At 39.7% G+C, this 14,315-nt stretch overlaps 1 protein-coding gene across 4 annotated transcripts in view; it reads left to right on the top strand.

The window, feature by feature from the left end:
- Nucleotides 1–1,190: 1,190 nt before the first annotated feature.
- The window catches only part of tfeb (transcription factor EB), a 30,628-nt gene continuing 17,503 nt past the window's right edge, over nt 1,191–14,315 (top strand). For 2 of the 4 annotated variants that reach the window (XM_022204724.2, XM_022204725.2), the window contains exon 1: nt 10,304–10,671. The gene's annotated coding sequence lies outside the window, so the exon portion shown is untranslated. Of the gene's footprint in view, nt 1,470–8,612; nt 8,715–10,303; nt 10,672–14,315 lie in introns of those variants that run through there. The other 2 variants (XM_022204723.2, XM_051948445.1) reach the window with 2 other exon arrangements.

Here is a 14,315-nt window from a genome sequence, read left to right as displayed (position 1 = left end):
CTTTGCTGCAAGGGACACTGGATGGCCCTCCACAATTTTTTAATATGCATGATATGTTTCTATACATTAGGTGGTTTTTGAAAGCACCAATGTTATGCCTGCAGCAGAGGAGGCAGCAATTTTAAGAGTGCACTTGTAGGACCCCACTTTGGACAGTACCATCTGATGAACTGGCAGATTGCTTAAATGCATAACTCATGGACTGAAAGGTTTTAGAGGTTCAGAGTATTTTTTTAAGTTTGTTCCATCCAAAATACTGCTTTATGTCCAAGTATTTAAAGTTTTTTTTTTAACACTTATAGTACTTTAAGAAAAAATTATGGATTTATAGGTTTATTCCATCCAAAATACCACTCAGTATTTTAAAAAAGGTTTGTTCCATCCAAAATACTGTTTTACGTCAAAGTATTTATAGTTTTAAAGTTTTATTCCACTCAAATAGTACTTTTAAAAAAAACAAGATATGGATTTATGAGTTTATTCCGCCCAAAATACCACTCAACAGTATTTTTTAAAAGATTTGCTCTTTCCAAAATACTGTTTTATATCCAAGCATTTATAGTTTTAAAGTTTTTATTCCATTGAAATAGTACTTACCAATAAGTACTTTTCAAGACCGACCCGAAACCGACACTGTGAACATATATATTTGCCAGTGTCTGTAGGCTAGAAAAGTTAGCTCGCATGAGGAATACATGAGGAGTTGTCATGTTATCCTCGCCTCAAAATAGAGGTAATAAAAAACAAAGGTCCTGGAAATGACGCCTCCTCTGCTGCAAACACGTTACTCAAAAGCACAGCAATGCCTGCAATGCATTGTAAATATATTCATATATACATGTAAAAATGAAGAAATGTTATTTTGGGAATGGAAGTATGATGACATTGTGGCCAGAGGAGATGAGGAGGCTCGTACATTCATGAAATTGCATTGCATTTGAAATACTTGGAGGCCTCTTGTGTGCTCTGTCCCTGCACTGCAGTAAACAAGTAAAATAAGTCGAATATAAAAGTGACAGGGGGCTCCGTCTTCACCTAGTTCTTGGAAGTACTTTGTCTAAAGTTAGACTACTTCCTAAAGCTCGCTTTGAAGTCAAGGGCCTCACGTCATCGCCTCAAAATACCATCGGGCTGTCGAGGATATGGGAAAACTACATTTCCCACAATCCCCCCGTGCTCTCTGCCGTTGGTGGTGGTACAGGTGACCGCAGACGCTCGGAGTTGTGACAACATCTCGACCGTCAAAACGAAAACAAATTAGCCTCCGAGGTGACAGCGATTGCGCTCGCCGTGTCAGTGTGTGGAAATACAGACACTTTAAACTCTCTAGCACTTTAAGTCCGTTTAAACGCGACTTCCCCCCGTCTTGGTAGTGCGCGGCTGGTTTGGTGTCAGATCGCAGAGAAAGTGGGCACCGCACTTTTCCTGAACCTGCCTCTTTACTTCGTTCTGTCTGACCTTCAGAGCGGGTAAGTTATATTTCAGCACCGCCACTGAAAGTTAGTCACTGCTCACACACTGGGAAGCCCACGAGTGTACATTTTAACTGCGCATTCTTCGCTTTACACGAAGAGTTTTCTGATTTATTGACTTCAAAATGAACACATTAAAAATAGGTAAGCTACTTATTTGTCCTCAAGAATAGAAAGACGCAACCTCGTTTGGGAGTTTTGCTAAATTTCTGCAGAAATACCCACTTCAGCATTTGCGCAGTGCATGCGTACAGCAGCATGACAAACCTTAGAGCACTGCTGAGGACATTTGCTCACTTTGTATTCCTAGTATGTGGTTGTATTATCAATCTGAGCAGAATGCTCATGAGCACGCATTTAGAAAGCAAAATACACATCCAACTCATTTCAGATGCATTTTTAAGTAGCTATATTTTTTTCAATCAGAAAAACGTGGATTTTCACCAAAATTTCAAACAATTTTAGAGTAAAGAAGAATACGAGCTCTGTTGTTTGCTTTCTAATGAGTGCCTTGGTACCACTGGTTGGATTATAATGCACTACATTTCCCTTTTACTGTCAGCCCACTGAGAGCTTCCCCTTTGCCATTTATAAGCAACAGCCAGGCCGGTATCAGTAACAACGCCTCAGCCCTGGCGTATGCTGCTATGTATAAGCTGTGACTGTAAAATGTGCACTATGTCCTACATAGTGCCAGCACGAAAATAATGAATGCACTCCTACCCATATATGCCCCCTCTGTCCCCTCTCTGCACAGTGGGCTTTGTGTATCTACATGGTGGGTGAACAGTGCAATTTGTGTGCCTATTGCTGTCCAGTAATGCAAGGTGAATGTATATGATCCAAGTTTTGGCATAAGACATATACCTGAGATTTAGCTGCCATTTAGGAATGAAATATGGATTTTATTTTGGGTTACTATTGAGTAAGCTCAAAGTGTCACACCAAAAGTTGTGCAAAAGTGTGAATGGTATAGTAATTCACCCAGTAATGATTATTTTAGGTGCACTATTGCCATCACTATTAATTTCCAGCTTTCCAGCTTTCTGAAGCTCGGAGAACAGTACAGAGTAGACTGTCTTATTAACCCCTATTTCAGTTAAGCTTTTCAGTCTCAAATAGTTTGTCTGTAGCCTGATCTAAATGTCTTCTAGGAGTATGTCTGCCACCTTACGTCACAGCAGCAACGTGCTTTACGTGAGACCCTGTTCCCTTTTCTGTTTACGTTCATGACTTGTCTGCTTTCATTCACAGCTCATTTCCAAGAAGTCTCCCCTTAGACATCACCAATAGAATTAAATCAAACTGTGTTAAACAACACTATGATGACAGTTTATGGTGTCACTTGCCACATAGAACAAACCTGCTATATCAATAAATACAAATAATGCATGAATATGTATAACAGATGGTGTTGGGTGGGTTTCAGGGAACAACAGAAATGGAAACCTAGATATCCTTAATATGGACACACGATGCCATCCACAGTTAGTAATGTTTCTAATGACTGAAGTCTTGACTGAAGACTGAGGATGAATTGTGCTTTGTCTTGAATCACTTCCAGTAAAATGAGCATTGTGAGGAAGTTGCACAGGACTGCACTGAGGTCATTTTATTGTGCTTGACAGTGGGTTTCTTGGTGACACATGAATTTATCTTTGTTGGTTTCAATATAAAAGTCAGCCAGAAACGTGATACTAGAAGATATGAGAACTCCCATATACAGTTTGTGTACTGTTACTGTTACTGAGACACACAGACACTCACAGATGAACATGCACATGAATAAGACCAGCTCCAGCTGTTTCTCTGAGGAAATAAATAAAATAATGTGTATTTTGAAGCCATTGTGTCTTTTGAAACTTGTCTCATACGGTCTCTGGTTTGTTTCCGATTCTCTTTTTCACTGCATGCATCTGTCTGTCCCTCTTAACTGTGAATCCATGAATGAAAACATTTCTGTTATGTAACAAGATAAAAAAGATAGATCTGCTGCGCAGCAGCATTGTCACACAGTATAGCTCTATCTAATGCAGAGCTGCCTTGTGTCAATAAACCAGTTAATTGAATTATTGTCCTGTAATTTTATCATGTCTCTCTTGGTGTGTTTACATAATGTTCATAAGAATGCTGCCAAGCTAAAACCTTGTCATAGAGATCGTAGAAGATTAGTGGAAAGGTATCTGTAGCCTGACATTACACGGTGTCCTGGTAATCTTTGATAAGATTAAATTTGTTCGTAATGACCAGTTGTGCAAGAAGGAACACATGCAAGTCCATTGTGTTTGTGAAGATACCTGCAAATTTACCTGCTTTGCTATCAAAACAACCGAGTGCACAGGGTTAGAAGTTGAGACTGAGACAGATGCTCATAGAGAAAGCAGTGGGGTTGTGGAGTGCACACAGTATAAGGGGGCTGGGGTCAGTAAACACACTGAGCTGTGAGGTTGCTGTCAACAAGGTCAGAGGTCACTGGCTAGTATGTAGAGCAGCAGTGATGCCTGATAGACGGATTGCACACTCTCTCTCTCTCTCCAATAGCACAGCTCTAACTTGCCAGCAGATGAGAACAGAGTTGAGTATGAAAACGTCATAGGAGAGGTGACCACAGTAACTGTTTTAATAAAGATCTGATTTACCAAGCTACTGGCTATATTCAAGCATTTCTGTGGCTCTGCCTGTGTTTTTATGTCTGTATTTGATGGTCTGACACACCTGAGCACTTTGTCCCCAAAGGGCACAAATGAGCACAAGCGTTGCCTCCTGTGTGTATGGAAAAGTGTGTGTGAGTCATATTTTCAGCCTCATTGGGCTCATGTCCGCTTGAAAGTGTTGGTGATGGGATTCATTTTCTTCAGGTAAACAGAGACTGGCAGCCATACACACAGAGGCACATGCGCACATCCACACACACTAAGACACGAGAGCACACAGGCTTGATTCAATGGATGTACTCTAGTGTGAAAGAGCACTGGGTGTGTGTAAACACAGCTTCATCCGTTTGCCATATGGACAGATCTCCTGTGACTTGGACAGCTACTTTGCTGCTTTGTGACAACACCAGGAAAAGGTGTACGAGAAACTGTCTTGTGGTTTACTGGATTTCCCATAACATTATTAAGCCACACATAACGACCAACAAAACTACAGTATAAATTTCTTGGACTTTTTCAAGAAAACCACAGGAATGACAGCTTGGCATGTGCTATATGACAACATGACCCATGATTTATCAGATTTGAGTGTGGGTGGGACGTTTTAGGACATGTGCTAAATGTGTGACTCCACTTCCTCATCGTATCTCCATTCCACTGTTTCATATCCTCTTTTGACTGACAGACAGTAGTGACAGTCTTGCTCAGTCCCTCTTTTGTCTGTAAGAAAAATGGCGTTTCAGCTGCATCTATGAAGCCCACTATGCAGCTGTCCAGTTGTTTATGTTTGGACAATTTGCTTGTTAGTATGAACTGCAGGGATCAGTCGTAGTTTGCAGATGTTGCTCCGTGGAATCTTATCACTTTCAGAGGCACGCAACAAATTTCAGTCTTCTTTTTATCTCCCTATAAAGATGTTTATTGGTTGTCATAGCTGTGTTTTCTGAGAAATGTTTTGACAGAAAATTGTAAGACTACCACATTAAATGTTCAGATCTTGCATTATCCTAACAAATGTCCCCGTAGAATGACATGAAATCTGTTGTTATTGCCCTAAAAGCTACTTTTCCTGAGGCAAAATATGTAAACAAGAAATACAAATGTTTCACTGCAAAGAAAACTACATCATAGGGTTTGTAAGCTGAATGTTTTGCCTGCTCATGTTTACCTTGTGCACACAATGTTTTTATTTTTATTTTTTGTCTGCTGCAACTAAACAGGCCTTTCCTCAAAACATACTTTCACATAGTCTGTAGACCACTCCCTTGATTTATTACCCTGTGAGCTTCCTCAAACAGGTTTTCACAATGTAATTTCAAGTATTTTTGCTGTTGACAGTAGTTTGAGATCAGTGACATTAGTAACAGAAAGACTGTTCTTTCTCAGATTATCTAAACTGTTTTTAAAATCAATTTCAGCCTGTTGTCAAGGTCTTGCGTGGGACAAAAGTAGTTTTTATGAGAATGCTAAATGACCCACTGATGACCTCTGACACTGTCTGGCTGCTGATTATTACCGTCCTAAAGGTAAACCATTGTTGTAGAGCTTAGACTCTGGACACTCACTAAGTGTTACAGTTTCAGTGTTTCTGCTGAAGATGACTAAGCTCAATAGGATGTTTTTGAGGATCTAACTGCAGCAGCCCAAGCAGTCTTTGCTACCAAGTAGCATTTATGAACCGAATCACTTTTATTCTATTTTTCTAATTGTACACAATTTCAGCAGAAATGGATGAGAAATTAAAGGAAAAATCAGGTCCCCTGACTGTAGGGATTCACTGAAGGGATTTAATGGCTCTGTTATGCTAAGGCGAGCATTTTGGTTTGGGCCCACTTGTCCTCTTAGAGGGAAGGGTCACTGCAAGTCACTACAAAGTTGTTCTGAGTTCTGGCTTTTTTTATCCTGATGAGAGTGGTCTCCTACAGGATGACAATCTTCCATCCATAGGGAGCAAATAATAATGATGTGAATGGTATGTTGTGGTCTTCACAGTCACCAGATCTCAACCCAGCTGAACATTGATTTTTGGACCATTATGTCCGACACTGCTGTCCACCTTTATTCTTAAACGCATAATAGTGGTTTATCTTTCGGAAGAATGATGTTTCATCCCACCAGTAGGATGTAGAGATTTGGTATGAAGGGGCCCGGCATTGTATTAACGCTTTTTTCCCCCTATTTTGTCATTCGTCTGCATATTTAATAGCAGCTGACAAACACTAGACTATTGTCGAACACTTTTATCGCCTGTTTACAAACTTCTTTCAGGTTCTCCTATTTGAAGAGCTCAACTTTTTTGCACCATTTTTTCATTAGATAAATCCTTCCTCCTCCCCTGTGTTAAGATTTGTCATAGTCTGTGGCAGAATCATCTGATATACTGTGATCCACTAATATACTGTATAAGGCTGAGTGTGTATGTGTGTGTGCCTGTGTATAGAGACACAACATTCCTTTGTCTGCACTGTTTAATCAAAAACTGTCCCCTTATTTGGTCAGAGGGCTAGACATGGATGCTAATTTGATACACACACTCAGTTGAGTTTTCATTACTTTAGAGGACGTTGCATTGGCTGACATTCACTTCATAGAGACTTACTGTAACCATAGCAACTACTTGCCTAACCTCATATCTTACACTGGTCTTAGAGAAGAAAGATTTAGAGAAAAAGTTTTACAAACTTACTTTTTAGGCCCAAAATATGATCATACAAACAGCAGGAAATCAACACACAAACACCTAAAGGAAATTCTTTTATGGGGTTATCTTACTGGTTGTCCTCCTCTCTGAACTACACTGTTGTTTTCCTTTTATCTTCTTCACTAATTCTCTCTTGCATTTTCTCTTCTTCTCAAAGTCTGCCAGGGTCAAAGGCTGCACATTGTCCCATTAAGGTTGAAAGTAGGAGAAAGAAACAGAGAGGGAGAGAAATGTGGAGAATGACAGTGAAAGGGAGTGGAAAGTTTTGTGAAGGATCAGGTTTTGATGTGTGACGGCTAAAGTGGAATTAATTTTGTGTGTGAGTGAGTGTGTGTGTATCTTATCTCCAAACTCATCTCCCAAATTCCTTCCATTCCATCATCCCCATACATGGTGACTGTAACTCATGCAAAAAGAAATGTTGTGTGGCTGGTTGGTTGGTTACTGCACAACTCCGTCTATCTCTATCTCTTACAAACACAGTCACAGATCCCCACTTTTGTTTACTCAGTGTCAATAGCGGATAATTTATAAGCTCCAAATACAAATAGGTTGCTCTAAAAATACGCAACTAGTGACTTACTGCAATATTATTGTAACATCCAAACATTGGCACCTGTATTTTCTCTGTTAGTAAATCCACTGCCATGTATTTATGCAAAAATATTTTTTTCAAATTATAGATGTGCAATATTCCATGTTTTCTGAATTTCATCAAAGATAATAGTGATGTATCATGAACCACAAGAGTAAGCTTGATACTTGCACACAACTCAAGGTCACCTCAGGTTATATGACGCAACCCATATAGCATGAGAAAGCATAAATAATGTGAATGTAAACATCAAGTCTTGAGTATGTATTAGCTTCTACCAGCCTGTCTGATGGATTTATATTAATAAAATCAGCTGTTGAGTTGCCTAAGATTGTTTCAGCTGTTAACTTTATGGGATTCACAGAGATATTGAAAATGTTAAATTTGCAATACTGTTATAAAAGCATAATTAGAATAATGTAGTGCTCAGTATGTCTGCAATGCATCTGTTTGATGTGAAGTCATAAAAATGTTATCTTGGTTTGAATATTTCAGCCATCATTGATGGGCTCAAACCCACATTTATATAGTTAAAAAGTAAACTCAGTGCCTGTTGCCCCGGCCATAACTTGTGCGCATTGACAGCCCTGTTTGTCCTACTTACCAGCAGATTACCTTAGGTTAGCATAGATGGGTCAGACTTTAGTCAGACGTATCAACAAAATGGTTTAACACTTCCAGTAGAGCTACAGTAATGGTGTTTACCTAGTGTTTGTTTGCAACCTCTTGGCAACTATATCAACTGAGGGACTACATGATGGGGAAACCTGCATGTCTGACAAGTGGAGAGCGTCTTGATTTGTGTGTGTGTGTGTGTGTGTGTGTGTGTGTGTGTGTGTGTGTGTGTGTGTGTGTGTGTGTGTGTGTGTGTGTGTGTGTGTGTGTGTGTGTGTGTGTGTGTGTGTGTGTGTGTGTGTGTGTGTGTGTGTGTGTGTGTGTGTGTGTACCTGTGTGTGTGTTCGTGTGCATGTTTTGGTCTGGCCCCCTTGATAGGCCATTGTCAAAGAGTACAAGGCTGTCTTGCACAGTGATGCTCCCTCCTACACTTATGGCCTGTGATTGGCCAGACTTGACAGTAACGCAGCTTCCCCAGCCAATAAGCTGAAGGCCTTCAGGGGTCCTGCCCCTGGACCAAAATAACCCAGTAAATACACTGTGGGCAGTATGAGAACTGGAGCTGGCCCACTGCTGAATGCTTTGTGTACAAACAAGGGATTCTTGTCAGGAGGGTCCTGCTGAACCATGCCGGCCACTGTTCTCGTCTGTTGTGACTGGGACGACTATCATTAGTGGTTTGTGTGTTTTGTATTTCTTCATTAAGGGTTATTGGGTAGGAGAAAGTATGGATGGACGGATACAAATAGCTGGGCTAGACGTAGTCATAGAAAAGAGAAAGACCCTTGGACAGTGTTATTAATTATAATTCTGTAGGTAAAGCTAAAACACATCACGCACAGAAAATCCATCGAAAAATTGGAATCTATGTGACACTTAACATTCTACATGTGGCGTTGCTTATTCACAGGCAAATATGTATTGATCTGCTGTATTATAGTATAAAGACTTGACTTAAGGTCTAACAAGGGGAAACTGAATGCCGTTTATTGATAGATTCAAGTTGTGGCCATACAAACTGGTAGTTTGAGTCCTTGAGTCTTTATGAAATACAACAAACAATAGGAAAACAGAGCCAATTGCTTACTTTTTGGGGGAAGTTTTGTATTTGACCGAGAACACAAATGTCTTCCTTACTTTGGACATTTCCTAATGTTTTGTTATTATGCATGGACTCACCTCTAGGAGTCTCCTTGAAAGATCCTCTCAGCGAGTAGTGCTCATATTTGTGTTTTGCTGTTTCTTTCATTTGTTGTCTCTGTGGCTGTCATGGAGGAATGGACTTGTGTGTGTATTTACTTGAGCATCAAGATGATTTGTACTATACCGGCTTATAGAAAACAGTCAGTCACAGGGAAGTAAACATGCAGCTGTATAGTTTCTTCTAAGATGAAAAATAATCAAATGACAATAAACATTCAAAGCATACAGAAACACATTCTAGACCAGAGACTGTGTATAGATGTATGCCTTTGTGTGGTGCCAGTCCTGAATTCTTAATATTTCATTTAGTTATGTGCTCACATGAATGCAATTATATTCAATATTTACATTGAGAAAAACCTGTGCTGCTTTGCACTTCACCACCTTAATTGATCCAAAAGTTTTTTAGCCTAAAGAAGTAGCTTTTTGCAGGTGATTTCTTGTGTACAAAGTCACAACAAATCAGTTATGTCTTAGAGATTTTCATTTAAGTCCCATTGCATCAGTCATTGGCTTTTGGCTATTTGCTCTGTGGTTGGTTCTGAAAAATGCATCCTGTGACTCCCTTCGGCCATTTTTTTTCTTTCTTTCTACTTCGGCCATTAAATGATCACCTAATAACGCAGTTCACAGAACTTTTGGTCAATGATTTAAATACCCTTGAGAAGTTATTGCTATGAAACGTGTCATGGTATTATATTGTGGCAGCAGCAGTGTAGGATAACTAACAATAAAGAGACACACATTATATATGACAGTGTAGTGTGTTATTTCCCCATCAAGTGTTATTGCCATCTTAGCACGCAGGCTTGTGTGTGCCTTTTTTGTATAGGCCAGTGTTACAGTGTGTGGGCGGGCAATTAAAGAAGTAAATATGCTGATTCATTGCCTATAGTTCAGCAAAAACACCTCTGCACAGACCTGGTAGTCAAAAAAGGGATTTGCTTCCAGGTTTATGTGTGTTTCTGCACGCACATGTTGTAGGCGTTACTGTATGCAAATACTGTGCACTGCTTTGAGAAAGAGGCAGGACTGAAGGAGGAGTTCCACATTACAGAGAGAGAAAGAGCTAGATGAGTTGTCCTGGACACAGCGCTCTCCTTGTTGTTGCCCCAGACTACAGCATTCAGCCTAATTTAGGGGAAAAGGACGAGAGCAGCAGCAGTAGGAGGAGGAGAATGAGTGGGAAGCTGAGCTAGTGGTTCGAGAGAGGAGGAAGGTGACTAATAGTGACTGCTGCTTTGCCTACTGTAAGTTGGACTTGGAGGGAGGAGTGGCGTCACGGCCAGTGAACCGGCATATGTATGCAGTAGTTGGCAGACCAAGCAAACAACTGACAGTCCCTATCAGTCAGTGCGTGTATTAACACATGGAGCAGCAGCTTTCACCTGGATACACTATGTTGTCTTTGGGATAGTTGGACACTTGCTTGTAAGTAAATTAAGTTCATGGATACTGTATGAGTATTTCTCATTGCCTGGTTGTTGACTGTCCTTATGAGCGCTGTTCGAACAGAAACTAGTCTGAAAGTGTTTTAAATAGCAGGCAGTTATTTTCAATCTTGAATAGATGCTATAGCAATGACAGAAGATACTTTGGGTAAACTGCTTTAAACAGTGAATCCACTCAAATTGGCTCAAATTAACTCTTTAACAAAAGTCTTTATTATTTTTGATACACCGTACTTCAGCTGTAGCTCCCCTGTTTTACCAGTTTATTATCTTTGTCATTGTTGTTTTTGTTTTTATTCTTGTTTTTTTATTGTTGTAAAGCACTTTGTGATTTTGTGTCTGTGAAAGGTGCTATTTAAATTAATTTTACTGACTTAACACATTTCCTATGACCTTAAAAAAATTGAATATGGTCCAAATTCATCACTGTGTTATTAGGCAACATAATGATTGTTTTTTTGCAACTAAGGGAATGCTGATGTGAAATGGTAGTGATTGTGAGACAGTCTGGTGGGAAGGAAGTTACTGCCTGAAAGCCAACAGATTTATAATGTTGACTTATTTGCCAAATTGTGTCAGAATAAAAAATAAATAAACTGAGGTCACACTGATGAGAGGTCTTTTTTGTTTGGAGTGTTGGTATCCTAGTTGACAAGTTAAATAGCACTACATCTGCACTACCACAGATTGATGAAATACAGACTGATCTGAATGGTAATACCTACAGCATATATACATGTGTTGGATTACTACATATTCTGTATGTGATCTGTGTGTTGCATGTGTCTTAACAGTTTACTTAGACAGAGAATAGCTTTGCTGATTTCAGCTGAGACAACATTGTAGTTTCTCTTTTAATGATTCAAGTAATGTACCGTATGAGAATTGTATCAAAATGTCACAACCAAAGATTTTGGTCTAAAGCATTCCTCAGTTCTTGCAATTGTGGTGTGACAAACAGGTTTTGGTTGTTCCCTGGGTTCCCTGCTAAGGAAGTTGCTTCATCACTGACCACACTGGGAGTTGTGAAAACTGATGGAAGGAAAGGGGAAGTGATGCATTCTGGTTCTTATTGATGATGCTGGTCTATTTTCTTTCCTGTGTCTCATTGTGTTTTACTTTAAGCTCATATTGCTAAAAGTGCGTTAATGCTGATAATCTATTGTTGTCCTCTCCTTACTATCACGTGACTCCTTTTGCTATAATCTGTGAAACAGGGTGAACTGAGGAAAGTAGGTCTGAGTTGGCAGAAATACTCTGAGAAGGGTCTCTCTTGATCATCTATAAATGGACTATTTAAAAGGTGACAGGCATTGTGATTCACACATACTGTTGATGAGTTACAGTGATTCATTCAGATGACCTTCTGAAAGTTGGTTACTGAGCAGAAATGCTCAGTGGAGAGACAGTAAGCACTTTCTGCTTGTAAATGATACAAAGGAGTCATCTACATGTCTAACATCCACAGCTACTGACTGTCCTTTTGGAGTTCTCATGAAACCCTTTAGGTAAACTTGTTTGAACATCGACTCAAGTGAAAAATGGATGTGATAAAACAGCTAGAAACCAGATATAGTTGATAAAGTGCCATAAGTCGTCTAGTAAACTTGTAAACACCATGATGGCCTAGGATCAGCTGTCAAAGAGATGCAACATTTTTCCATTAACAGACCTGCAGAATGAGTTCTCAGAAGTAAAGTCTTGTCACATGTGTTCATACTCAGGTCTAACCATGGTCTGTTGCTTCCCTTGCTTCCGCTGTGGAAATTCTTCTTTTTTGAATTCTTAAGTGTGTGTTGCACACCTGCAGCTTCCCTCTTTTGAATACTTCACTGCCTCCTCTGCTGCTTCTTCTCAACTACCAAAATCGAAGAGCTTTGCAGTCTCCACAACATTTTTTTTGTGTTTTATTTTGCACCTATTTCTTCTGTCTGTCCATTTATTTGCAGTTTGACATGTTTAAACCAATCATTTATTTTTTTCACTAATTCATTTATTTTTATTGTTTTTGTTTGTCTTTCTGTTTCCACACTCATTCATCGCATTTCTTCATCTTCCTCTCTTTGCTCCATGACTTTCCCCGACCATCGACTTTCTCCAGCATCCAGACATGTAGTCAGCATCATAAGCAGAGTATACACTTCTTTGTGAACTCTTTTCCTCTTAAACAGGTAATTGCACATGTGCTTATTTGTCTGTCTGCGTGCATTTATGTGTATGAAAATACTACCGTAGAAATCCATCTGTTCCGTTGGGCTAATTTGCATAAACACAGCAAACACTCTTAACTTAAATGACTTAGAGATGAGAGTCATTAATTTGAGAATCCTGAAGTGACCTCAGCCACTCTAGTCTGTGTGCACAACCCCTGTATGCTGTAACTAATCTGTTGGACTTTATATAGATGTGAGATGGCAACAAGAAGGTTTTTATATTTAAAGCAGCAATAGACCCAAGAGGATACTAATCCTGAGCGTTGAACATGATCAGCCAGTTTGTCTGTGTGTAAGTCCACGGAGAAGAGACTGGTGTGAGAGAGACCTGAGGGGAAGGGGTAAAGATCCCATGCTTCTACTGCTAACTTGGTTACATAACTGTACCATCACTTAGTGTGTGTGTGGTGCCAGTAGTTTAGGAATATTGATGATGCATGTCTGTTTACATGTTTTGACAGTATATTCAAAAGTAGACTGACACTGTAGATCAGTAATGCACATGCACATTTATCTTTTATCTTTACATCTGTAAGATACATGTGGACACATACACACATGCACATAAACAAAACAAAAAAACACACCATGGCTCAGGGGAACAGAGTGTTCCTGAAAAGGAGAACAGAGAGCAGAGGGTTATTTTAGTCATTAGAGCAGGCAGACAGATAGCTTAATGCAGAAAGGGTGTGTGTTTGTGTGTGGTGACATTTTCTTGTGCAGTGATGGAAAGGCAGATGAAGTGTGCAGTGTCAGAAAGGTCAAAACATCAGAAAAAGCTGCATTATATTTTTCCTGTCAAGAATGACTTTGATTTGCATGTCTTTATCCGGTCATGAGCTCGGCTGAACAGTTACCGAACCATATTTCCAACGTGTTTGTTTGTGTTGGTGAGGCTAAACTCTGTTTGTGTTGACTAGTGACGTTGTAGCACTTGTGTGACCTTGAGGGATTTCTCTCCAACACATTACCTGTGCTGAGCTGCTTCATATAAGTCCCACACTTGTTTATAAATGGCTATAAAAGGCCTTTGAATGTTATTATGCAGCTGTGGCCACATACTTGTGAATGCACCCGTACAGTTTTGTTAGAGGGCACCTAAGTGTGTGTGTGTGTGTTTGTGTATGTACACATCCCACATAGAACTGCTGGCTGTCAAAAAAGCCTTCCTTGGCATTGCACAGCCACTTCTAAAAATACCCACACCACAAATTAACACCATGTCTCAGAGCACAGGTGCCATGGCCCCACACTGCCTCCGCATGTTTGTACTTCTTTGTGTGTATAAATGTATGTTACACTTTGCACGGAAGGAAAGCTGTCATCACACAGCATGTTTAATATCACATGCGCTAATCTTCTCTGTGTATTCTCTACTTATTGTTGGCATGTATGTTTGTGACTAATATGT

The sequence above is a fragment of the Acanthochromis polyacanthus genome, chromosome 5, assembly GCF_021347895.1.
Source record: "Acanthochromis polyacanthus isolate Apoly-LR-REF ecotype Palm Island chromosome 5, KAUST_Apoly_ChrSc, whole genome shotgun sequence".
Classification (NCBI taxonomy): domain Eukaryota; kingdom Metazoa; phylum Chordata; class Actinopteri; family Pomacentridae; genus Acanthochromis; species Acanthochromis polyacanthus.
The sequence above is the reverse complement of the archived record's forward strand: the minus strand, read 5'-3'. Positions and strand labels throughout refer to the sequence as shown.